This window comes from Eleutherodactylus coqui, chromosome 1 (genome assembly GCF_035609145.1).
Source record: "Eleutherodactylus coqui strain aEleCoq1 chromosome 1, aEleCoq1.hap1, whole genome shotgun sequence".
NCBI classification, from domain to species: Eukaryota; Metazoa; Chordata; class Amphibia; order Anura; family Eleutherodactylidae; genus Eleutherodactylus; species Eleutherodactylus coqui.
Window position 1 is genome coordinate 199,177,268 of NC_089837.1, and position 26,684 is coordinate 199,203,951.

Here is a 26,684-nt window from a genome sequence, read left to right on the forward strand (position 1 = left end):
ACTGCTGTTCCTTCCGCTATTTGTAATACTTATCTCCAGCTACAGTCTTATATTTCTTCCCATCTGAAATAACCAGCATTCTGGCATCCTTTAACCATGCAAATATGGAGCGTTAAAGGGATTATTCAGGTTTTACAAAATCGATAGCCAATACTAAGGATATGCCATTAACCCCTTAATGACACGGCCTATTTTGGCGTTGAGGACCAAACAATTTTTGTTATTTTTTCATCTCCATTTTTCAAAAGCCATAACTTTTCTATTTTTCCGTCGACGCGGCCGTATAAGGGATTGTTTTTTGCATGGCGAACTGTAGTTTTTATTGGCGTCATTTTTGGGTACATAGACTGTATTGTAAAACTTGAATTTTTTTTTTTATGATCGCAGGGAGAGAAAACGCATCAATTCTGCCATAGATTTTTAATTTTTTTTAACAGCGTTAATCATATAGCATAAATGACACAATCCATTTTTTCTGCGGGTCGGTACGGTTACAACGATACCAAAATTCTTACTTTTTTTAGGTTTTTCCACTTTTCTGTAATAAAAACTCTTTTTATGGAAATCTTTTTTTTCTCTAAATCGCTGCATTCAAAGTCCTGTAACTTTTTTATTTTTCCATGGACAGAGCTCTGTGAGGGGTTATTTTTTGCGAGACGAGCTGTAGTTTTATTGGTACCATCTTGGGGTACATATGTTTTTTTAATCACTTTTATTGCGTTTTTTGGGAGGCAAAATGCTAAAAATGTGCATTTTGCCTCAGTTTTTAGCGTTTTTTTACCCTTTTTTCCATGCAGGATAAAAAGCGTGTTTTATTTATTGTACGTGTCTTTACAATAAAAGACGATACCAAATATGCGTTTCTTTGTTTTTTTAAATGCTAATATGAGAAAAAGCATAAAAAAGGGTGTTTTTTTACATTTTTAATTTTTGTACATTATTTATTTATTTTTTTACACCATCTGTGTCCCCCTGAGGGACTTACACTGCAGCACCGATGATCGCTACGATAAGGCATGGCAGGACATCTCTCCTGCAATGCCTTATCACCTATTACAGCGATCAGAGGCAATGGCAATACAGGGCGTCGGTATCTGGCGTCCTGTTGCCATGGCAACCAGCCAGGCTCTCTGTGATAACATCGCGAAAGCCGGCTGAAGTCACAGAGGGAGCGCGCTCCCTCTGTGAACCCTTTCCCTGCTGCGATATACTTAGATTGTGGTTTGGAAGGGGTTAACAGCGGGGTGCGCATCTCTGATGCACCCCTGATGTTGCAGCGGGAGGCTGGCTATCAGTGACAGCCGGATAGCGCGAGATCTGTCATGACAAGCGTGCAGTTCTTAGAATGGCCACTACGAAAAGTCTGAATATGAGCAGAATCGTATTCGGTTGTAAACTATGAAGCAGAGGCAGCGTGGGTGCGGCCCCCGCAATCAGCTGTCGTGGTGGTCCCTGGAAGCAGAACCTCACAAATCGGCCTATCTTAAAGGTTTTCCCAGTTACTCTGATACAGTTTTAGGTCCCCCATGCCCAAAACTATCTACAAATAATATACGAACTGTGTTGCTGCACCTCCCTTTTGGTGGTCCGCCACCATGGCATCTGACAGGTGATGTTACCCCACCAAAAGGTCATGTGGGCTTCTAATGTAAAAGCCCTGAGGCAGGAAAATGGGATGCCACTGATGCTGTCCCTGATAGCTCGGCACGAGATGTGTGCAGTGTTAGACGCGCAACTCTCATGAGAATGTGAACCCCTATCTTTTGAATGGAATCAGGAGGGGTGTAATCTTCCCTTAAGGAGAGCACCCAAACTGTGTGTGGAGACACCTAGGGGGTGGGTGGGGCGGACATGGCATTGTCTCTTCCCAAGGAGAGCACCCAGAAGGGGTGTGAGAACACTTATAGGGACATACACACTCCTCTGGGTAATTTATGCAAAAAAGGGAGATGGAATAATACCTCTGCAGCGCCACCTACTGGATGGCAGCATTCCTGCAAATCAATGTACGACTTTATGTCTGTAAAACAATGATTGGGAATAGCAAACCAAGTCAGAAATCCATACACAGACAGCCGTTTCAGGGTGATTGCCCCTCATCAGTGTGCAGTAGGTTTCTGGCTTGGCTGGTGAGAGGCCTGGGATGGGGTCAGGAGGGGTGTTGTGTCTCCTTAAGGAGAGCACCCAAAAGTGTGTGGAGACACCTAAGGGGTGAGTGGTTCGGGGGATGTCGTGGTCTCTCCCCAAGGAGAGCACCCAGAAGGGGTGTGAGGAGACACCTGAGAGGTGAGTGAGGATATACATGAGTGATGGAAGAACACATTTTCATCACTGCATGTCCTATCTTTTCGCTTCCCTCTGAATGGTGTGTGATGTGAGCTTTCGCATTGAAAACAATGTTGGCGATCCTGCGAAGCGGTTGACGGCCACCCCAGAGGGTCGCTACCTCACAAGAGTGCTGGGAGGTGTTTTTGACGAAAAAGCGCCTTGCATCGGTTTCTCGGCTCGCTATTGCGCTCGCTCGTGTGTAGCCTGACTGCGGCCGTCACACGGGGAACCAATCCATGTCACCACGGCAGCTGATATAAACGGAGACGCGAGCGGGCGAGGGCCAGCATTTGGTAAGCTTTATGTTATTACATACTCCGACCCCCACTGCCTCGAGGTGCTCAGAAAACCCCTTTAAGAGCAGGTATCCGTTGTTCTAGCCAGGACCATCCCTTTAAGGAGGAAGCAAGAAGCCCCCCTTGTCATTTCTATTGGAGGCTGAGGAAATTGGAGGTCTAGCGGCTCCGGCTCAGAAAGGGTCAGCCCGCCGCCATGGGGAGCGCCTGCCAGGCTGAGGTGCTATTTCTGTGAGGGGCTGGATGAGGCGTGGGCGCACAGAACAGCGCGTTACTATAGTGAAGCCCCGCCGGTGTGAGGAAGTGCCCTGAGCGGCTCCCTGGCGGCTCGTTCACTGCAGTCTCCACCATGTTGTCGTCCGGTAAGTTGCGCTGCTGTCTGTTGTGCGGCTCACACGACCGTGGACAATAGGGAGACTCCCCTCAGCTGCCGGCGTCCTATGGCTCAAGAAGTGACTGACGGTCACGGCGAGGCGGCGTTCCGTATCTAGGTCACCGAGTAGCAGCCTAATACAGCTCGTGTCTTCTGCCTCTGCAGCTGCCTTCCCGTGGGTGGTCTATTACCAGAGCTAATACAAGCCGCGCATGAGAGAGAAGCCGCGGACCCGCCACAGCACGGCCAGCGCCGGTGAGTGCCATCTTCACCTTATGTGTTTCCATAGCAATGATGCATGGCAGCCCCACCCATCACCAGGGGGACCAGCTGGTCGTGGGCACCGTCTACAGCTCCCCGGCCATATTGGTGGAACCAGTGTAGCTGTGGCTAGTAGCCGCTCGGGCGACCCCATTCAGCCCCTTGTGTGGCCTTATATCTGTGAGAGGTAGACTGTCGCCCACGGCAACACTGGTTTTTCATTTTGGAAAGGGTCTCTAAGACTTGACGTGAGGAATGAGAATGGCTGCCGGGTGTCGCTCTACTTCTCCGACTGTTGATAATTACCATGTATATTCTCCATTTATCAGAAAGTCTCTGAAAAAGAACATTTCCAGCTTCATCGCCGTAAGGCCCTTTTACATGGAACGAGCGAAAATGAATGATAATTGTCTGAATGCAGCCAACCATGAATGATGAATTGTTCGCTTTTCATTCGTCTTTCATTTTACGCAGAGAGAAAAACCCTCGTTGGCTCGTTCACTAATTGTGCAGTTAAAGCCGCGCTCGTTCCGTCGTTCTCGCACTGCGAATGGGAACGACTTTTTGTATGACTGAGCCGACGATGTATCTTCAGTATGAACAGGCGGCCCCAGCCCCGACAGCGTTCGCTTGTCCAAGTGATCTATGGTTTGGTGTAAGCGGACTGTAATACAGGAATATAGAGGAGCAGGACAATTCATGGGGATATCTAGGAAAGGGGGCCGATTGTGGGAAAGGTGGTCCTGCTGGGACTGGGGGGAGACAGGCTCTATTGGGGGAAACGAGGGGACAAGACTGAACCTAACCTTACTATTATTACCTCCCCAATTGTAAAACACAGCAAAGTATCAGATCCAGAATTGTGGCAGTACCGGTACTGCCGCTTAGTGGTCCTACAAATAGTCCATCCATTTGTTTTCCTGAAAAAAAGCAATCAGCGCGCCGTTGTGTGAATGATATATAAAAAAAGAAAGATTTGCAACAATGTAACTATCAGCAGGCGGGCAGCACACCCAGCGGTACGCCTGAACCCATCCTACGGGCACACAGTTATCTACAGATTTTTTTCCCCTGGATTAAAAGGGTTGTGCCAATTGTAAAGTTATCCCCTAGGCACAAGATAGGGAATAACTTTATGATGAGTGGGGTCTGACCGCTGGGAGCCCCACCGTCTCTGAGAACAAGGTTCTGATCAGTACCTGAGTGAATGAAGCGAAAGTCAAGAGCTTTGGCAATCTCCAACATTCATTGAAGTGACTGAAGCAGTGGTGTGCCTGTTCAACCTCTTCTCCATTCACCCGAGGACCGACTTGACATCTGTTCTTGGGATTGGTGAGAGTCCCAGCGGTTAAACCACCACCAATCATAAAGTTAGCTCAACCCCTTTAAGGTTGAGTACCACAACTGATTACAGCCTGGTGCATGTTGAAATCCTTCATACCTGACTCTTCTTTCCTATTAGAACTGCTTTCAGAGTAGACTCGGAACATACCGCTAATAACATAGTATGTAAGACACATGTCCATCCAGTTCAGCCTATTATTCCCCCAATGTTGATCCAGGGCAAAGCAAAAAAAAACCCTCAATGAGGTAAAAAGCCAATTTTCCACTTTTAGGGTGGATTCACACAAACGTATATCGGCTCGGTTTTCATGCCGAGCCGATATACGTCGTCCTCGTGTGCAGGGGGGGGGGGGAGGATGGAAGAGCCAGGAGCAGGAACTGAGCTCCTGCCCCCTCTCTGCACTATTTGCAATGGGGAGAGGCGGGGTGGGGGCGGGGCTAATTCCCGGAATTTAGCCCCGCCTCCTTTCATTGCAAATAGTGCACAGGGGCGGAGAGGGGGCGGGAGCTCAGTTCCTGCTCCTGGCTCTTCCATCCTCCCCCCCCCCCCCCCACACACAAGGACAACGTATATCGGCTTGGCGTGAAAGCCAAGCCGATATACGTTCGTGGGAATGCAGCCTTACGGGCAAAAATCCTTTTCAACTCTAATCCGGCAATTGGAATAATCCCTGGATCACCGACCCTTCTGAAGTAATTAGCAATTATAACATGTAATATTTAACTGCAATTTTGATAACCTCTCTGGGTATTGTAGTCCGCCCATGCCATTTATTATTTTAGTGGCCTGTCTTTGTACCCGCTCAAGTTCTTATATGTCCTTCTTAAGTATTGGTACCCGAAACTGTACACCATATTTCATGTGTGGTCTGACTAGTGACTTGTAAAGAGAAAGAACAATGTTCTCATCATGTGCCCCTAGACTTCTTTTGATGCACCTCATAATCCTATTTGCCTTGGCAGCAGCTGTCTGACACTGGTTGCTCCTGTTAAGCTTACAGTTAAAGGGGTTCTGACATAAAAAAAAAATAAAAAAAATTTACTCACCTTGCCTGGCCAGGACCGATCGCCAGGCATGTCCCCTCCATCCCGCTTCTTCATCTGTGGCTTGTAGAAGGAGAGCAGGAGCGGTCAAAATGACCCCTTCCTGCTCTGCTCCGTCCGTCAGCCACTTCCGAGGTGAACGGACGGGCCGCCCACAGTAAGCAGATCACAAGCAGTGCTTGCTGTGGGCGGCCCGTCCGTCCTGGCTGAACTCCAAGATTCTGCGCGTGCGCAGTGGAGACGCGGCCCGTCCTGACTCCTGTCAGAGGGCACCTCTCCACTGCGCATGCGCGGAAATCCCGGAGTGGGGCGGCCCGTCCTTAGCTCGTCGGAGGAAGAAGACTGCCTGCTGGGAGATGAGCCCCTGATGACAACAACAACAACAGAACACAAGGTAAGTATTATGTTTTTATGCTTTAACAGCCATTAATCGTGGGTTCCCTGTGTCCATTAGGCAGACCAGGGAACAATGGCTGCTAAAGCATAAAAACATTATTCGTGTCAGAACCCCTTTAACTAAAATCCCCAAGTCCTTTTCCATGTCAGTTTTTCCCAATGGTTTCCCATTTAGTGTGTAATGGTGACATGTATTTTCCTACCTATGTGCATAACCTTACATTTGCTTGACAAAGACTGCTGCATGCAGTCGAAACGTTGCAGGATAAGCAGGTGATCTGTGTATAGAATAAAGGATTCCATATGAAGAACTCGATGTGAGTACTCATTTTTTCGTTTGCACCTCTGCTGTTGCTCTACAACTTTGAAACTTTGAGACTGTTTGTACATGGGTCTTGAGGTCCGGATCCACCCGTAGAGCATGAAGCATGCATATACTTTTCTGCTCTCCCAGGTGGGATTTTTTTGTGTGGGCTTGCTGTGACACGCTTGGTGATTAACCTTACATTTATCAGTGAAGTCAATAAAAAAGCTGTCCGATCCGCGGCACACCCGCAGCTGACACTGTGGACATGCTGCAGATCCACAAGAAAGCAGGAGTTCAGAAAACAAAAAAGTACTGAGCATGCGCGCGGTATGCCGGCCAGCGTGCAAATCGCATCCGCAGTGCAGAAGAAAGAAGATCCGGCTGTGGATTGAGGAGACCAGCACCGTCTCTGGCCAGGTAAGAAAATGTTTTTTAGGCCTCATGGATGTGGGATTCCACACTTGGAAACCGTGAGTGCCCGTGGACATGAGGCCTTAAACCTCATTTGCCACTTTTCTATCCAAGCCTCCAGTTTATCCAGATCTATTTGCAACCACATTCTCTCCTCTCTTGTGTTAATGTCTTTACATAGTTTTGTATGCTCTGGAAATATTGCTATTTCATTGGTCATTAATAAATACGTTACTAATACTACTAGAATAAGGTGACCACACGTCCCGATTTAGGTAGGATAGTCTACCTTTCGGGACCTCGGGTCACCATGAAAGTGATTACCAGCCGGGGGGCCGAGGCTCCTTGGCTTGTAAGCACTCAATGGCATTGATACGGGTACACAAACTGATGGCAGTGAGTGCAACTGGGTACCTCCTCCTCTGACCTATCCTCCATGGTTCCGCCCGCAGTTACGCAAAGCAGAGAAGCAGTGGCGCTTTGCAGACAAGGAGAAGGTAAGTATATCGGTCTAAGGGGCGCTATTACTACTGAGGGCTACTGTAGGGGTTACTATTACTACTGTGGCTGATATAGGGGGACACTATTACTACAGAGGCCACTGTGGGGGTCACTATTACTACTGAGCCCACTGTGGGGGACACTATAACTACTAAGGGGGACACTATAACTACTGAAGCCTCTGTGTGGGACCCTATAACTACTGAGGCCACCGTGGGGGACTCTATAACTACTGAAGCCTCTGTGTGGGACACTATAACAACTGAGGCCTCTGTGGGGGATACTATAACTACTGAGGCCACTGTGGGGGACTCTATAACAACTGAGGCCTCTGTGGGGGACACTATAACTACTGAGGCCTCTGTGGGGGACACTAGAACTACTGAGGCCTCTGTGGGGGACACTAGAACTACTGAGGCCTCTGTGGGGGACACTAGAACTACTGAGGCCTCTGTGGGGGACACTAGAACTACTGAGGCCTCTGTGGGGGACACTAGAACTACTGAGGCCTCTGTGGGGGACACTAGAACTACTGAGGCCTCTGTGGGGGACACTAAAACTACTGAGGCCTCTGTGGGGGACACTAGAACTACTGAGGCCTCTGTGGGGGACACTAGAACTACTGAGGCCTCTGTGGGGGACACTAGAACTACTGAGGCCTCTGTGGGGGACACTAGAACTACTGAGGCCTCTGTGGGGGACACGAACTACTGAGGCCTCTGTGGGGGACACTAGAACTACTGAGGCCTCTGTGGGGGACACTAGAACTACTGAGGCCTCTGTGGGGGACACTAGAACTACTGAGGCCTCTGTGGGGGACACTAGAACTACTGAGGCCTCTGTGGGGGACACTAGAACTACTGAGGCCTCTGTGGGGGACACTAGAACTACTGAGGCCTCTGTGGGGGACACTAGAACTACTGAGGCCTCTGTGGGGGACACTAGAACTACTGAGGCCTCTGTGGGGGACACGAACTACTGAGGCCTCTGTGGGGGACACTAGAACTACTGAGGCCTCTGTGGGGGACACTATAACTACTGAGGCCACTGTGGGGGACACTATAACTACTGAGGCCACTGTGGGGGACACTATAACTACTGAGGCCACTGTGGGGGACACTATAACTACTGAGGCCACTGTGGGGGACACTATAACTACTGAGGCCACTGTGGGGGACACTATAACTACTGAGGCCACTGTGGGGGACACTATAACAACTGAGGCCACTGTGGGGGACACTATAACTACTGAGGCCACTGTGGGGGACACTATAACTACTGAGGCCACTGTGGGGGACACTATAACTACTGAGGCCACTGTGGGGGACACTATAACTACTGAGGCCACTGTGGGGGACACTATAACTACTGAGGCCACTGTGGGGGACACTAGAACTACTGAGGCCTCTGTGGGGGACACTAGAACTACTGAGGCCTCTGTGGGGGACACTAGAACTACTGAGGCCTCTGTGGGGGACACTAGAACTACTGAGGCCTCTGTGGGGGACACTAGAACTACTGAGGCCTCTGTGGGGGACACTAGAACTACTGAGGCCACTGTGGGGGACACTAGAACTACTGAGGCCACTGTGGGGGACACTAGAACTACTGAGGCCACTGTGGGGGACACTAGAACTACTGAGGCCTCTGTGGGGGACACTAGAACTACTGAGGCCTCTGTGGGGGACACTAGAACTACTGAGGCCACTGTGTGGGACACTATAACTACTGAGGCCACTGTGGGGGACACTATAACTACTGAGGCCACTGTGGGGGACACTATAACTACTGAGGCCACTGTGGGGGACACTATAACTACTGAGGCCACTGTGGGGGACACTATAACTACTGAGGCCACTGTGGGGGACACTATAACTACTGAGGCCACTGTGGGGGACACTATAACTACTGAGGCCACTGTGGGGGACACTAGAACTACTGAGGCCTCTGTGGGGGACACTAGAACTACTGAGGCCTCTGTGGGGGACACTAGAACTACTGAGGCCTCTGTGGGGGACACTAGAACTACTGAGGCCTCTGTGGGGGACACTAGAACTACTGAGGCCTCTGTGGGGGACACTAGAACTACTGAGGCCTCTGTGGGGGACACTAGAACTACTGAGGCCTCTGTGGGGGACACTAGAACTACTGAGGCCTCTGTGGGGGACACTAGAACTACTGAGGCCTCTGTGGGGGACACTAGAACTACTGAGGCCTCTGTGGGGGACACTAGAACTACTGAGGCCTCTGTGGGGGACACTAGAACTACTGAGGCCTCTGTGGGGGACACTAGAACTACTGAGGCCTCTGTGGGGGACACTAGAACTACTGAGGCCTCTGTGGGGGACACTAGAACTACTGAGGCCTCTGTGGGGGACACTAGAACTACTGAGGCCACTGTGGGGGACACTAGAACTACTGAGGCCTCTGTGGGGGACACTAGAACTACTGAGGCCTCTGTGGGGGACACTAGAACTACTGAGGCCTCTGTGGGGGACACTAGAACTACTGAGGCCACTGTGGGGGACACTAGAACTACTGAGGCCTCTGTGGGGGACACTAGAACTACTGAGGCCTCTGTGGGGGACACTAGAACTACTGAGGCCTCTGTGGGGGACACTAGAACTACTGAGGCCTCTGTGGGGGACACTAGAACTACTGAGGCCTCTGTGGGGGACACTAGAACTACTGAGGCCTCTGTGGGGGACACTAGAACTACTGAGGCCTCTGTGGGGGACACTATAACAACTGAGGCCTCTGTGGGGGACACTATAACAACTGAGGCCTCTGTGGGGGACACTATAACAACTGAGGCCTCTGTGGGGGACACTAGAACTACTGAGGCCTCTGTGGGAGACACTAGAACTACTGAGGCCTCTGTGGGAGACACTAGAACTACTGAGGTCACTCTGTACGTGGCAGCATATCTCAAGCTGACCTAGGCCACTTTCACAGGGCCGAGAAAATAACACAAGATTTGTGTGTTGCGAGACACATGAATATGAACCCCATTCTTTTGAATGGGATCATATACATGGACGATTTTCTTTAATTCATTCTCTTTCCTGCATCAGGGTGCTGGAAAAAAATCGGGGCATGTCCTATCTTTGGGATGTTCCCTCGGAACGCATAACCCATTGTTTTCAATTTGACAAGAAAATACATTGCATGACATGCGATGTGCAAACGAGTGCAATGCGAAGTTTCGCATTGAAAACAGTGGAAAACTCTTGCCGATCCTCTTAGGCGGCAAAGGATCACGACCTTACCGAAGTGATGGGAAGCGTTTCTTACAGAAAAACGTCTCGCATCCACCGATGCATCGCATGTGCACAGCCTCGGTATTCAGGTTAAATTGCTGTGTTGGCACTTTGCGGTAAATAAATGGGTTTTGGGTTGCAGTTTGAGCACTCGATCTCTAAAAGGTTCGCCATCACTGATCTAGTGTATATGGCACCCTTTTAGTTCAAGCATTACGGGTCCTCATAACTGGCAGAGGAGCATTTGTTGCACACTTTTCAGATGGGATTTATAAATTGAGGAGCCTAAATCATATTTTAACATCTCGTAACTGCTGGACGCAATAGGAATATAGAAAGGGAAAGAAAAATGAATGTAACAATGTACTGCATCCTGGAAGATAATGTGTGAGCGTGGCCATATATGACAATTTCTATGTCTTGACGTCTTCATCATCTTCAAGGCAGTGAGGTTTTTTTTGTATTTTTTTTAATTAAATGTTTTCCACCTTTTATATAAGTCCTATGTGGAGACTAGAACCTAAATGAGATTGCAAGCTGTTAGACTACAGAAGTATTGCTGCGAATCTCCTATTAGGCCTTGCTTCTGGCAGGTCATAATAGGTGCACAAAGATTGCAGTCCTGAAAGTTATTGTTGAGCCTCCAACTGCCACTCAGTTTATGACAGTCTTTGTTATAAAGGGTATTCCCATCTTCTAAAGTAATCGCCATATGCCATCACTTCATGATGGGGAGCGACCTCTAAGATCTCCATAATCCTGAGAATGAACAGGCCATAGCACTACGTCCCTCTCACTATTTTTCCCTATACAGTGACACCACAGCATTGCTTTACAGTCACTGGCGTAACTAAAGGGGATGCAGTTGCACCCGGGCCCAGGAGCCTTAGGGGGCCCTTAAGGCCCTTCTTCTCCCTATAGGTAGCCCAGTACTATGAATAAAGCATTATAGTTGGGGGCCCTGTTACATGTTTTGCATTGGGACCCAGAAGCTTCAAGTTACACCTCTGCGTTAAGGGGTTAAGAGAAGTTGGAGGGCCCCAAGATAAACTTTTGCACTCGGGCCCATGAGCCTTTAGGTATGCCCCTATCTACAGTTATGGTCAATTAAATGGTATTGGTACCAAGTGTCATCGCACCACATCACCTGTTGCAAGTCCTCCAGGGTCCCAGTTTGCAAACTCATAAGCCCGTTTAAGGTGCTGCGTCCGATGCCATGGTATTATGAGAGGCTCTCTGGTGGATCTTCTGCTCCCATATCCCATGGAAGGTAAAGAACGCTGCACTGACCTGCAGGATATGTGTATGAGCTCCTACATTGAATGTGGATGTGATTTCTGCAGGAGTTGCTTGTCTGTTTGCACGGACAATTCTTGCCAGACGCCGTTGGTCCCGATTGTTAAGCACCCGTGGGCAGCCAAAGTGCTGCCTACTGTGGGTAGTAATACCTTCTTTGACATATTCCCAGTACATACGTGACATTGTGCATGGAGGAATGTTAAGTGCCTGCACAAGTCATCACCTAAGGTAGCACACATTCATAATCCATTTATATCCTGCTATCCCATGACTTTTGGCATGATGAATACCAAAGAGAAAAAAGCACGGGTTCTCTTGCGCTTCAATCACCTTAAGAGAATCGCTATAAAAGTGTACACTTACTTCACTGGAGGATCAGAAACCAACATGTCATTAGAAAGAAATACATACAGGGCAACGCATTTTGGGGTACATAGACCCCTTTATCAAGGGGTATGTATTTCCGTCTTATGCCACTTTGTGAAAAATAAAGAAAAGGACATATTGGCGTTTGCACTGTATTTGAAATGAACCCGGATTGGGGGGAAATGGTTGGTCCCAGATATTACCCCCCCCCCCCTTTCCAGTGAAGTAAGTGTACACTTCTATAGTGACTCTCTTAAGGTGATTGAACTGGGTATACGGTTCCTTTTGCTCTCTTATTTGGGATTTTCACCAGATCTGTACATTAAGGCTGAAGTGGACCTATATAGTGTGGAGTTCTGCCTGACAGACTCCCCACCTAATAAGTAAGTCCCCTTCTAAAATATATATTCTATATCTGGAGTGCAGACACTTCATTTTATTGCTTTATGACTTTTGGCACGTCAGTGTATTTGTCAAAGCTGTTTAACGGACAAACCAGTCTAGTTGTTTCTAGGAATGAATTGGAGCTCTGCTTTCATTTTGTAAACTTTTCTCCATAAATAAAAGCTGCAGGCGATTGGTTGTTGTAAGCAACAAGCCTAGTTGTTGTATCTGTTTAAATAAATCGGATTATTTTACTCCAGATTTGCAGATGCAATACATTTATATATGTAAATGATGTAAGGTAATTGCTATATATAAAGTCACCACTAGATGGAGACAAAATTGTACTATTACTATATTTGCTCTCACGTTTTTGTATTTCTTTGATAGCCAAAGACAATCTGTAGGTAGGGAAATGTGTGTCTGTAAAGACCGCTGAAGGCGAGGAAGATGACACTTCCCTAACTGGTTGGGCACATTGAATTATTACAAATGTGCAGGACAGGCTATTTAATCCATTTACTAATATAATGTTAGCAGCAGAGCAGCACCGATGTCCTCACTTGTAAAGTGCCACCCCTCCTCATTGCGTACAGTCTAATTCACGGAGCGTGGCTGCCAATAGAGAGGCATGAGGCCAGATCCGTCCATCAGCAGTCTCCATTGAATATCGCCCTGCAGTTATTACATGTGTTGCTTTCTAAAGCTGTGAATTATTTTTTTTCATTGTCACATTTCTAAAGCCATAACTTTTTTACTTTTCTGTTGATATAGTTGTATGAGGGCTTGTTTTTCACCGAACCAGCTTTAATGTTCAATGGCACCCTTGTGGAGTACATGTAATTTATTAATTTGCTTTTATAATTTTTATTTTTGATGAGGAATGCAAAAACAAATGCAGTTTCATAGTTTTTTTGCAAGTTTTTTTTTTTTGCTGTTTACCATGTGGTAGAAATCGCAGTTTAGGCCGCCTGCACACGGGCGGAAATCCCAAGGCGGGATTTCCGCCGCTCAAAGCCTGCATAGGATTGCGTTAACAAACGCAATCCTATGCAGACGACCGTGCGAAGTCTCGCGCGGCAAACAAACCGCGGCATGTCCTATTTCTGTGCGGGGCTCGCAGAGACGTCACTCACCCGGCCGCCGGCTCCGGTCTGCGCATGCGCCGGCTGCTCAGCAGCCGGCACATGAAAGAGCGGGGGCCGCCGGCCGTGGGTGAGTACGCACTCGTCCCTGCTGGCGCTCGGGTCGGGTCCCGTGGCGAGAATCCTCGCCGCCGGATCTGACCCGCTCGTCTGCAGGCGGCCTAAATTCATTCTATGACATGGTGAGGCCAAAATAAGTTTAGTTTTGTTTTTCTTTCATGTTTTAGTATTTCAGCACACCAAAATCTTTTCTTTTTCTTGCAGAAGGGCATTTTTATGTCACCAAAAAAATCATTCAAACTAGCTAAAATGAATGATCGTTCAGTGTAAATGCAGCCGACAAACAATAAATGGACAGGATTTTCGAGGGGCTTAAAATATAAGCCCTCCCCTGAAAATAAACCTGGCGCCTGAGAACTAATCACTGCAGCACGTAATGAACCAATCACAGCCATTCAATGTGATGGCTGTGATTAGTTCATTGAGCGCTACAGTGATTGGCTGAGCCACGGAACTTCTGGAGGCGGGGCTTTTGAAACCCTGACCAGGAAGCACTGGTGAAGACTACAGAAAAGTGTGGCGGAGCTGCAGAGCAGATGTGCGGTGGAGCGGACAGTGCCTGTTAGGTGATATATTCTTTTTTTTTTTTTTTTTTTTTTATGTAGCTAGGGGTAATTTTAGGAGAAACAGTAGTAATTCCTACTGTAAAATTTGCATTGCACAAAGACCATGTTTTCAGGCGATGCAACACAAAGGAAGGCTCCATAGGGAAACATGGGCTACAAAACATCACAAATCGCAGCACCCAAGTATAAACACTAAGGGCTAATTATTAAAACATATTGTTAAAAAATAAATAAGACAGGCCTTATCGCTATGTGTTATGCGCTGGGACCAATCACTTCTTCAGGTAGAAATGACAATGAATGTCTGTCCGAGTCCTGAAATGCTTTAACCCCTTGACAACATTCCCTGTACTAGTATGGCAGCTGTGTGTGGGGTTTGTAAGGAGCAGGCAGAGGAGAAGGGGAGACAAGCCTGCTCCATAAGCAGCATGTGCTGGCTGTCAAATACAACTCCTGCAGCCGGGATCAAAGATAACTTATGCCGGCGGTTGTTAATCCTTTAGATGCCACTGTAGGTGCTCACAGCGGTATTACAATGGCTTAACAGAAGGAGAGGCCTTCCTCTGTCCTCCCAAATGGCCCCTCTGCATCAAGATCCTGCAGTGCAATTTGGTAGCCATGGCAGGCAGCATGGGGCCTTTTGAGCTCGCCTAATGCTGCCATGGATTTCTTCTTATTAGGCCCTATAAAAAAAAAAAGAAATCAAACATAATTTTGTTTTACCGCATCCAGTCAAGCACAGTGCCAGAATTGCTGTTTTTTGTTTTTTTTTGTTCACATAATCTCCAGGAAAAAAATTAATAAAAGCGATCAAAAAGTCATATGTACCCTAAAATAGTACAAGTAAAAAGTATAGCTTGCCTTGAATAAAAACAAGCCTTTACACAGACCCAATGAAGGCAAAAAAAATAATTATTTATTTAAATATATATATCTCAGCAGAAAGTTGTTTTTTTTTGTTTTCTTGAAGAAAAATATACTTTATTTTTATTCAATACATTATATGGTACATTTTGGGGGATTGTTTTTTTTTTTTTGAAACACCCCTAGGTTCCAAAAACGAAAACTCTTTTTTTAGATTATTTTTATGTTGACATTTTTCTGTTTGTGGCGGGTGTTAGCTCTTAGAAACAGACGACACCCAACTGGTATGGAGCGAGCTCTGCTCCCAAGCCCACTTTATACCAGCCCCACCTCTGTAACGTACATGTACATGGGGGAAAGGGGTTAATTGGTCCCATAAAAAAATAAACCCTCATATGGCTCTCAACCAGTAAAATAAATTTAAGATTTTTTTGAAAGCGGGGATCAGAAGAAGGAAAAGTCTGCTACCTCAAGGAGTTAATAAGCCACATAAGTGGAGTTCACAGTTCATTGGGTTAGATTATACACCTACAACTTTTCTAATCATATGATTGCTTACTATACTTAAAACATATCTAAACCAGGAATAAATAAAAACCACACGTCATCAACAAATACCATATGGAAACTACTGCTACTCTCTAATTAATATCATTTAATCAATATTAGCGTTTCAATGGCAAGGCTATGTGAGAGGGGACCGCCCCTATCGTAATGTAGGCGGTGATGTGGCTAAAACATCACCACCTACAAAAACTGCCCTCACTCAAAGTTAAGGGAGATGTCCCGAGGCAGCAAGTGGGTCTATACACTTCTGTATGGCCATAATAATGCACTTTGTAATATACATTGTGCATTAATTATGAGCCATACAGAAGTTATAAAAAGTTTTTTACTTACCTGCTCCGTTGCTAGCGTCCTCGTCTCCATGGTGCCGACTAATTTTTGGCCTCCGATGGCCAAATTAGCCGCGCTTGCGCAGTCCGGGTCTTCAGCAGTCTTCTATGGAGCCGCTCGTGCCAGAGAGCGGCTCCGTGTAGCTCCGCCCCGTCACGTGCCGATTCCAGCCAATCAGGAGGCTGGAATCGGCAGTGGACCGCACAGAAGAGCTGCGGTCCACGAAGACAGAGGATCCCGGCGGCCATCTTCAGCAGGTGAGTATGAAGACGCCGGACCGCCGGGATTCAGGTAAGCGCTGTGCGGGTGGTTTTTTTAACCCCTGCATCGGGGTTGTCTCGCGCCGAACGGGGGGGGGGTTGAAAAAAAAAAAAACCCGTTTCGGCGCGGGACATCTCCTTTAAGTGAACAGTCCTAGGTCCTAAACCTCACTCGCCAATATGCGGTCAGTGGCTATCCTGGGAATATAAATAGAATAAGGAGCTGTATCACAGCTCCAGAGAGAAAAGACAGCAGCAGGAGTGTGTGCTGTTTCCAGCAGATAAAGGGCCAGCTCGCTTGTAAAGCAGAGACCTTCAGAGAAGTGGTGAAGATCATTCACCATGGAGTGCTGTCCCCATGCTGGTAAGAAGCATTAGAAAAGGCCCTGATGACCAGGGAACCAGATGCTTTCACCAAAGGCCCTGATGATCATGGGGAAGAGGAGGGCTGAAAGGACCCTGGAGGAGTAGGGGCTGAAGTTAGAGAGCCAACTCGATGAAAAGATAGACTGGAAATGCGATATGAAGCATCGCATGAGATCGATGTTATACCAGCCACCAACGCACGTAAGAGAAGCCGGCCTCTGAAAACACTAGTGTGCACACATGAAAAGGGCTATGGGTTTGAATACAAGCGAAGAGTTGGGACTGAGTTACTTACTAGAGGTCTAGCATGGGAATATGGGACAATAGGGTGAGAACACACATGGTTGCAAGACGCGGAGCGTTTTTGTGATATAGAAGCTTTGCACAAGAAGCGCAATTATTTCTCAAGTATTTTGTTGATAATGTGTTTCTTACAGCCAGTTATGCATAATATGCAATTGCTTGGGTAATGGCACAGCAGATCAACTAGTGTGAGATAAGGAGTTTGAGAAAAAGGTAGGTCCGACCATTAGGGAAATTGTAACGTTTACAATGTCTAGCGGACGAAGACGTAGCCCCTACAGGGCGGTAAGAGTTCTGTGTTACATGAAGTAGATTCGATAGTGGCCAACAGCCGTGATAAGTGTATAGGTGCTTTGCTGCTGCCACAGTTTGTACACAGTGTACCTACTGACATTTGTTGAGAGTGATGTTAATATTAGTTACTAAGAAATGCCTAAAGTGCGAATACCCTCCCATGGAGTAACAAGCAAACAGTTGTTAAGTAAAGTTATTTTTTTTATATGTGCTACTTTCATCTCCATCTGTCACCATCGCTCCGTAATACAACACCACGGGAAATTTACTGCTAGGACCTTCCAAACTAATAAAATTAAAAAATACCTTTTATTAAATTCCTTTAAAAGAAGAACAAAACAAATACAAACAAATAGGGGGAAGATTAGGATTAAGAAGGCCACTAGTGACTAGTGACCAAACAGGTTGGAGTCGTATAATAGGACTCAACCTTAAAAAACGACAGCAACCGCCACTTCTGAAATATGAACAATGGGAAATCGAGTCATGTGATGAAGCTCAATTGATGTACAACATTGATCATAGATCCAGAAAAGTGATCAAATAAAGTAGAATCACTCTAAATCTGGTATCCTAATGTGCGTCGTATAGTGGGAAGGACTTGCACATAAGGAGTTTGCTCTTAAAGCAAAAATGCGCGTTACCCAACGCGTTTCTCCCAACAGGTGGGTTCCTCAGGGGTTACAATGCGCTAGTTCCAACCAAAAGGTTGGGTTGTGGCTAAATTTTTATAAAGTGTGGAAGCCACACATAGTCCAGGACTGATAATCATGGACCAGTGGTCGCCAAAATGATCTGTCTCTAAATATAAATGCAATGCAGCGAAGAATTCCAGTGCACCGCAATTTACAAAAGTCAGAAAAGAATGACCTATGACGTGGCAATGATGGTCACGGTAATGGTCATTAAGAGGACAAAATTATCCTCAAAGTACAAGATGAGATCAAAAAGAGATATATAAGCCGTCAGATGCTATCAATAACTTAAGCCCTTAAAGTCCTCAAGATAGATTTACAGCTACCTAACTGATAAGAAACTATCTGAAGTTGCTAAATAGACTGATAATGCAACTCGAGTGAGTAGCTGAAGGGGACTAGCCCCTAGGTCAGGACAAAGAACTTAAAATCAAAGAAAATAAAGACAAAACGGCGGCATGTCAGTCCTTGTGGTGGAGTGACAGCATAATGGTGAGCTAGTCCAAGGAGCTTTAAATAGGGTTCATTAGGGAACACCTTTTGATGGGTGTGTATCCCCTGAGCCAATGAGAGGCAAAGTGGGAGGCGTACCACTCATGCTATGTAACCTAGGTAACAGGTAAACATATGTTTCATACTGAAGAAAGAGAAAAAAAAAAAAAAAAAAAGGGATAACAGGTGCAAGGAAGGGGGCCAGCAACCGCTGCTGTAATGTGTGACTGATGTGTCAACCGATCGCGCTATACCGTCGCTACTAGCTCCGTAACCCGGAGGTATAGTAAATGGCATAGCGACGTCAGCGCGGGGGGCGTGATTCCGCTGACGACGCCGGAGGTCACATGACGCTAAGCGTCATCGACCGCGTATTGGTCACATGACGCCGAGCGTCACTGACAGTATCGTATGATACCCGAGGGGGCGGACCGCATGAGGACCACGGAGGCGTGGTTCCACTGACGGCGCCGGTGGTCACATGACGCTAGACGTTGATGAAGGCGTCATGTGACACCCAAGGAGGCGGACTAAGTGACGGCAGCGGCGTACTTGGAGACAAAGCCATGGCAACGGTAGTGTACAAAACTCGGAGCATAAAAATGATGCTGTAGTGGCGAAACAAGATCACTGGTAGTCGCTGTTGGGACAATACTCGTGGATGTAAACCATTAGAGTTGAATATAATGATTCATTTTAAGGATAGTTATATGCAGTACATTCTGCCAGGATCATCAGATGTATCCAGTATTAATAAACTCTAACGGATATAAGGAGCATCACGTAGATGATTCTGATACGTAAACCGAGTAAGGGAGTAATCAGAGCGTATGTACACGCCGATAAATATTAATTGGAGTAGATTTAGTTATCCCGCACTACCCTTGCACCATTGATGAGAATATATATTTAATGATCAGTATTATAAAATGCCTCGGACTAGCATGAACAAATATGATCACAGATAGTTATGAGACATCTTGTACGTGGAAATTTTCTCATAGGTGGTGTGTAGCATAATAGCTAACTATTTTTAAAAAATAATAAACGTCTTTAGTTCTTCTGATGAAAAGATATTGCATTAATACTCAACACGTCGGTAGAGGCAGTCATGCATGCTATCAATCAATGAAGCAGTTGAACGACAACTGTTCGTTCAATCCAGTTGGAGAGACAGAGCGTAGTCTGTAGATCCAGTTTGCCTCTTTTTGTAAGAGGAGCTGATTAAGATCTCCGCGGCGACCGTCAGAACGAATATGCTCAATGCCTTGGAAATGGACATGTGATTCATCGCCCCCGTGTATATCCCACATGTGTATTGCAAGTGGTGTCTTATCCTTGCGTCTTATATTCCCTACGTGGGCAAGAACACGGCGACGGAACTCCTGGGCCGTCTTGCCCACGTAGTTTAACGGGCATGAGCAAGTGGCTAAGTATACGACATTTTTTGTCCGGCAGTTAATGAATTCACGATTAGTGAATTCCTTTGCTGTATGGGCACTTTTGAAAGTTGGACTTTTTTTGATAAATGGACATGCTGCACATCCTGAGCATTTAAAAGTCCCTTTCCAATTGTGCCTGCCCAACCACATACTTGTTGGCATTTCCTTTTGGAAATGACTTCGTACCAGACGGTCACGCAAATTGCGTCCACGGCGAAAAGTGATCAATGGTGTTGGAGGTAGTATGTCACTCACATCCTCATCATCCTTCAGGATGTCCCAGAAACTGCTTAAGATATCCTTGACGGCAGTAGAACCAGTGTCGAAGGTGCCGACAATTCTGGTTTGATTGGTTTGTTCCCTCCTCCTTTTTTGCAATAATTCCCCACGATTTCTTTGGGATGCAAAATTGTATGCCTCAAGAATTACCTCTTCTGGATATCCCCGCTGTCTAAATCTAGAGGATAATTTGACAGCTTCGGCTTCGAATTCATTTTCAGAAGAGCAGTTGCGGCGAATCCGTAAAAATTGCCCTTTTGGGATCCCTCTACGTAATGAGTAGGGGTGATGACTATCCCAAGTTAATAAAGTATTCGTGGCAGTGGATTTACGGAATGTAGTTGTAGAAAGAGTGCCGTCATGTTCCTTTGTAATCTTGAGGTCGAGGAAGGTAATAGATTTTTCATTACTTTCGGCCGTAAAATGTAGATTAAAGGAGTTGATGTTTAATTTCTCCACAAACTGGTTAAAAGTAATTGCCGTGCCTGACCAGAGGATAAATATGTCATCTATATACCTTGCCCATAACAGGACATTTTGGGTATATAGATGATTCTCCTCGATGAACACGTGTCGTTCCTCCCACCAGCCCAGGAGCAGATTTGCGTAGGATGGGGCACATGGTGTCCCCATCGCGGTGCCCCTGAGCTGGTGGAAGAAGACATCTTGGAAGAGAAAGTAATTGCGAGTAAGAATAAATCTTAGTAGTGCCAGAACAAATTGATTGTGTTCATAGTAATATTGGCCTTTTTGACTAAGAAAATATTCCGTAGCCTTCAAACCTAGTTCATGAGGAATAGAACTATAAAGGCTCTCTACGTCCATGGTCGCCAAAATCACATCTGAGTCAAGATGGATGCCCTCTAGCTGGCGCAACATGTCGAGAGTGTCCTCGACATGTGAGGGCAAAGAGGTGACGAAAGGCCTCAATAGGTGGTCAACGTAGGTACTCGCATGTTGGCTGAGGTTGGAAACGCCAGAGACGATCGGGCGTCCTTTAAGGGGCGATAGTCCCTTATGTACCTTTGGCAAGGTGTAAAACGTCGCTATCCTCGGATGTTTGGGCACAATGAACTCAAATTCTCTAGGGCTGATAAGTTTAGAAGTCAATGCCCTCTCCGTGATAGCTAGCAATTCGCTGGAGAATTTTAGAGTAGGGTCAGAGGGAATTTTTTCATATGTGTCAACGTCATTTAATAAGGATAGGCACATGTTGGTATAGTCATCTCTGTTGAGAACTACAACGTTACCACCTTTATCAGATGGTTTAATAACCACTTCATGATTACTTTCCAACGCTCGCAATGCACATGACTCTTCATAGGTCAGGTTTTGGGGACCTCTGCAGTTTCTGGGATTAAGATTTTTGATCTCCTTAAGGACGATTTTTTCAAAAGTATCCAACAAGGGACAATGCAGTGTAGGGGGGTTGGAAGTATTTTTATTCCTAAGATCCGTAAATGGACCTTTTCCGGGGACTTTATTCATATCTCTTTCAAGGTCTTGGAGATCCCTCAAGATGGGCATATCTGATGGGGAGAGCCCGTACTCTTTTGCTAATTTTTTATCCAATTGGATAAAATGTTTCTTCCACCTAAGGCGACGCATGAAGAGGGAGATGTCCTTCGTCCAGACGAACGGATTAAAAGGGCTCGTCGGGACGAAGGACAACCCCCTCTCCAATACGTCAATCTCAACAGATGTTAATGTTTTTCCTGAGAGATTCAAAATTTGTAGTTTATCAGTGGGAGTATCCAGAGCAGTTTTGTTACGGTGGGTTTTAGCAGTGGTCACAGGGCTTTTCTCTCTCGTAACGGGTAACGAGAGGTAGGGGCACCTAAAAAACCCTGATCCGCAATGGGGCTGGGGTATTTATTTCTGCCCCGTCCCCTTTGTTGGGGCTTATTTTTGTGCCTCCGGGGATATGAAAAATGTCTACCTCTACCTCGAATATCACTCTCAGACATATCGAGATCGGATGAGCTTATATCGGTATCAGAACATGATCTATCCGTGTAAGCTCGATTTTCTTTAAAATCAATGAGATCCCGATTGAATTGACCGTGTTTACGTTCTTTGATTTGGGAGGTGTACTTTTCGACATTGTTTTGTAAAATTTTTTCTTTCACAGAAAACTCGGGATCTGTCGAGAATTTCTTGACGGCTTCTAGACTCTCGTCTAGGCTTTGTTGGTTTTTAGTCAATGTCTGTTGTTCCTCACTGATTAGAAGCTGTATCAATCTCAGAGAGGCCTCAGTAGATTCTTTCTCCCATTTAATTAAGAACTCATTGCTTCTGAGTCTGGGGGGAGGTAGTATCGGATTTCGAAGTCCCCTCGGGACAATTTTATTTTCTAAATATCTCTTTAGTCCTTGGACTTCCCACCATCCCCTAATGCACTCCCGATAGAGTTTGGTAAGTTGTTTGAAGCATGCATGTATGTCAGTACTAGACGTATTGGGATTGTATCCCTCCTGGGAAAATACGGCGTTAGCCTCAGTAACCCAACTTTCAATGTTGAGTTTGTTAGATAGAAAACCTGCCATAATTCGAATGAATTCGAAGCCGAAGCTGTCAAATTATCCTCTAGATTTAGACAGCGGGGATATCCAGAAGAGGTAATTCTTGAGGCATACAATTTTGCATCCCAAAGAAATCGTGGGGAATTATTGCAAAAAAGGAGGAGGGAACAAACCAATCAAACCAGAATTGTCGGCACCTTCGACACTGGTTCTACTGCCGTCAAGGATATCTTAAGCAGTTTCTGGGACATCCTGAAGGATGATGAGGATGTGAGTGACATACTACCTCCAACACCATTGATCACTTTTCGCCGTGGACGCAATTTGCGTGACCGTCTGGTACGAAGTCATTTCCAAAAGGAAATGCCAACAAGTATGTGGTTGGGCAGGCACAATTGGAAAGGGACTTTTAAATGCTCAGGATGTGCAGCATGTCCATTTATCAAAAAAAGTCCAACTTTCAAAAGTGCCCATACAGCAAAGGAATTCACTAATCGTGAATTCATTAACTGCCGGACAAAAAATGTCGTATACTTAGCCACTTGCTCATGCCCGTTAAACTACGTGGGCAAGACGGCCCAGGAGTTCCGTCGCCGTGTTCTTGCCCACGTAGGGAATATAAGACGCAAGGATAAGACACCACTTGCAATACACATGTGGGATATACACGGGGGCGATGAATCACATGTCCATTTCCAAGGCATTGAGCATATTCGTTCTGACGGTCGCCGCGGAGATCTTAATCAGCTCCTCTTACAAAAAGAGGCAAACTGGATCTACAGACTACGCTCTGTCTCTCCAACTGGATTGAACGAACAGTTGTCGTTCAACTGCTTCATTGATTGATAGCATGCATGACTGCCTCTACCGACGTGTTGAGTATTAATGCAATATCTTTTCATCAGAAGAACTAAAGACGTTTATTATTTTTTAAAAATAGTTAGCTATTATGCTACACACCACCTATGAGAAAATTTCCACGTACAAGATGTCTCATAACTATCTGTGATCATATTTGTTCATGCTAGTCCGAGGCATTTTATAATACTGATCATTAAATATATATTCTCATCAATGGTGCAAGGGTAGTGCGGGATAACTAAATCTACTCCAATTAATATTTATCGGCGTGTACATACGCTCTGATTACTCCCTTACTCGGTTTACGTATCAGAATCATCTACGTGATGCTCCTTATATCCGTTAGAGTTTATTAATACTGGATACATCTGATGATCCTGGCAGAATGTACTGCATATAACTATCCTTAAAATGAATCATTATATTCAACTCTAATGGTTTACATCCACGAGTATTGTCCCAACAGCGACTACCAGTGATCTTGTTTCGCCACTACAGCATCATTTTTATGCTCCGAGTTTTGTACACTACCGTTGCCATGGCTTTGTCTCCAAGTACGCCGCTGCCGTCACTTAGTCCGCCTCCTTGGGTGTCACATGACGCCTTCATCAACGTCTAGCGTCATGTGACCACCGGCGCCGTCAGTGGAACCACGCCTCCGTGGTCCTCATGCGGTCCGCCCCCTCGGGTATCATACGATACTGTCAGTGACGCTCGGCGTCATGTGACCAATACGCGGTCGATGACGCTTAGCGTCATGTGACCTCCGGCGTCGTCAGCGGAATCACGCCCCCCGCGCTGACGTCGCTATGCCATTTACTATACCTCCGGGTTACGGAGCTAGTAGCGACGGTATAGCGCGATCGGTTGACACATCAGTCACACATTACAGCAGCGGTTGCTGGCCCCCTTCCTTGCACCTGTTATCCCTTTTTTTTTTTTTTTTTTCTCTTTCTTCAGTATGAAACATGTTTACCTGTTACCTAGGTTACATAGCATGAGTGGTACGCCTCCCACTTTGCCTCTCATTGGCTCAGGGGATACACACCCATCAAAAGGTGTTCCCTAATGAACCCTATTTAAAGCTCCTTGGACTAGCTCACCATTATGCTGTCACTCCACCACAAGGACTGACATGCCGCCGTTTTGTCTTTATTTTCTTTGATTTTAAGTTCTTTGTCCTGACCTAGGGGCTAGTCCCCTTCAGCTACTCACTCGAGTTGCATTATCAGTCTATTTAGCAACTTCAGATAGTTTCTTATCAGTTAGGTAGCTGTAAATCTATCTTGAGGACTTTAAGGGCTTAAGTTATTGATAGCATCTGACGGCTTATATATCTCTTTTTGATCTCATCTTGTACTTTGAGGATAATTTTGTCCTCTTAATGACCATTACCGTGACCATCATTGCCACGTCATAGGTCATTCTTTTCTGACTTTTGTAAATTGCGGTGCACTGGAATTCTTCGCTGCATTGCATTTATATTTAGAGACAGATCATTTTGGCGACCACTGGTCCATGATTATCAGTCCTGGACTATGTGTGGCTTCCACACTTTATAAAAATTTAGCCACAACCCAACCTTTTGGTTGGAACTAGCGCATTGTAACCCCTGAGGAACCCACCTGTTGGGAGAAACGCGTTGGGTAACGCGCATTTTTGCTTTAAGAGCAAACTCCTTATGTGCAAGTCCTTCCCACTATACGACGCACATTAGGATACCAGATTTAGAGTGATTCTACTTTATTTGATCACTTTTCTGGATCTATGATCAATGTTGTACATCAATTGAGCTTCATCACATGACTCGATTTCCCATTGTTCATATTTCAGAAGTGGCGGTTGCTGTCGTTTTTTAAGGTTGAGTCCTATTATACGACTCCAACCTGTTTGGTCACTAGTCACTAGTGGCCTTCTTAATCCTAATCTTCCCCCTATTTGTTTGTATTTGTTTTGTTCTTCTTTTAAAGGAATTTAATAAAAGGTATTTTTTAATTTTATTAGTTTGGAAGGTCCTAGCAGTAAATTTCCCAAAGTTTTGACTGGGATTAGCTGCCCTTGTAAATTTGTAATACAACACCACCTTCTAATTCCCTAGCACAACTCACCAAGGTCAGTAAATCATGTCCACCTGTCTTTCAGTTTTTGAAAAAAATTATTCTTCACATGAAATGCCACTTTCTTTCCTTTTATTGGATAACTAGCTGATACACCCGGCTTCGCCCAAGTTAATTTGGTACTGGTGTTTATCTGGTGTTCACACGGAAAATCTTATGAAGTCGTGGTTACTTTAGAGATACCGGGAAAAAAATATGTTCACCATTTTGCATGGTTCTTTGCGTTACCCATGAAACACCACGTGGAGGTAACCATGCGATGTTTCTTTTATACAAAATGACATCGGGAAGTGAGAGAATTAGATTCCGTACGTAAAATTTTGATGCTAATTCTTTTGCGCTAGAATTGAATAATCGAGTTGGGACCCATTAGCTTTTCCTATTTTGAATATAATCTATGCTTGTGCCAAATTTCATGTTTCTACGACATCGGGAAGTTGGAGAATTAGTGGCGAGTCAGTGAGTGAGTGAGTGAGGGCTTTCGTCATATATATATATATATATATATATATATTATTAGATCTTAATTAAATATTCCGGTCCTCATACTGTTTTCTAGTCTTGGTGCTGAAGAAAAGCTAGAAGGAAAAAAAGTAATGTAAAATGAAAATAAGAGCAGCAAAGGCAGAGACAAACTCATTGCCAAAAAGAGAGAAACTAATCCTAAACTGTTCTTCACTTATATAAGTAGTAAGAAGATTAAAACAGGAAGTGTTGGCCCTATAAAAAGTAATGAGGGAAGAATTGTAGAAGGTCATTGAGGGAAAACCAAGTCAGTTAAACAAATTTTTTTTACAAGTGTATTTACTCAGGAAAATGGAATGTCAGGTAAAATGCAGAATGATAAAGTAAACTCTCGCCACTCTAACCCAAGAGGAAGAAGTGCAGAGCTACCCTGAAAAGATTAAGGCCACCTGTCTATGGGCGCGGTGGAATATCGCTAGCGATATT

The 26,684-nt window shown here is 45.6% G+C and overlaps 1 protein-coding gene across 1 annotated transcript in view; it reads left to right on the forward strand.

The window, feature by feature from the left end:
• Positions 1-2,748: 2,748 nt before the first annotated feature.
• GNG4 (G protein subunit gamma 4) overlaps positions 2,749-26,684 on the forward strand; it is a 37,700-nt gene continuing 13,764 nt past the window's right edge. The window contains exons 1-2 of the mRNA XM_066605406.1: positions 2,749-2,986; positions 3,163-3,252. The gene's annotated coding sequence lies outside the window, so the exon portion shown is untranslated. The remainder of the gene's footprint in view (positions 2,987-3,162; positions 3,253-26,684) is intronic.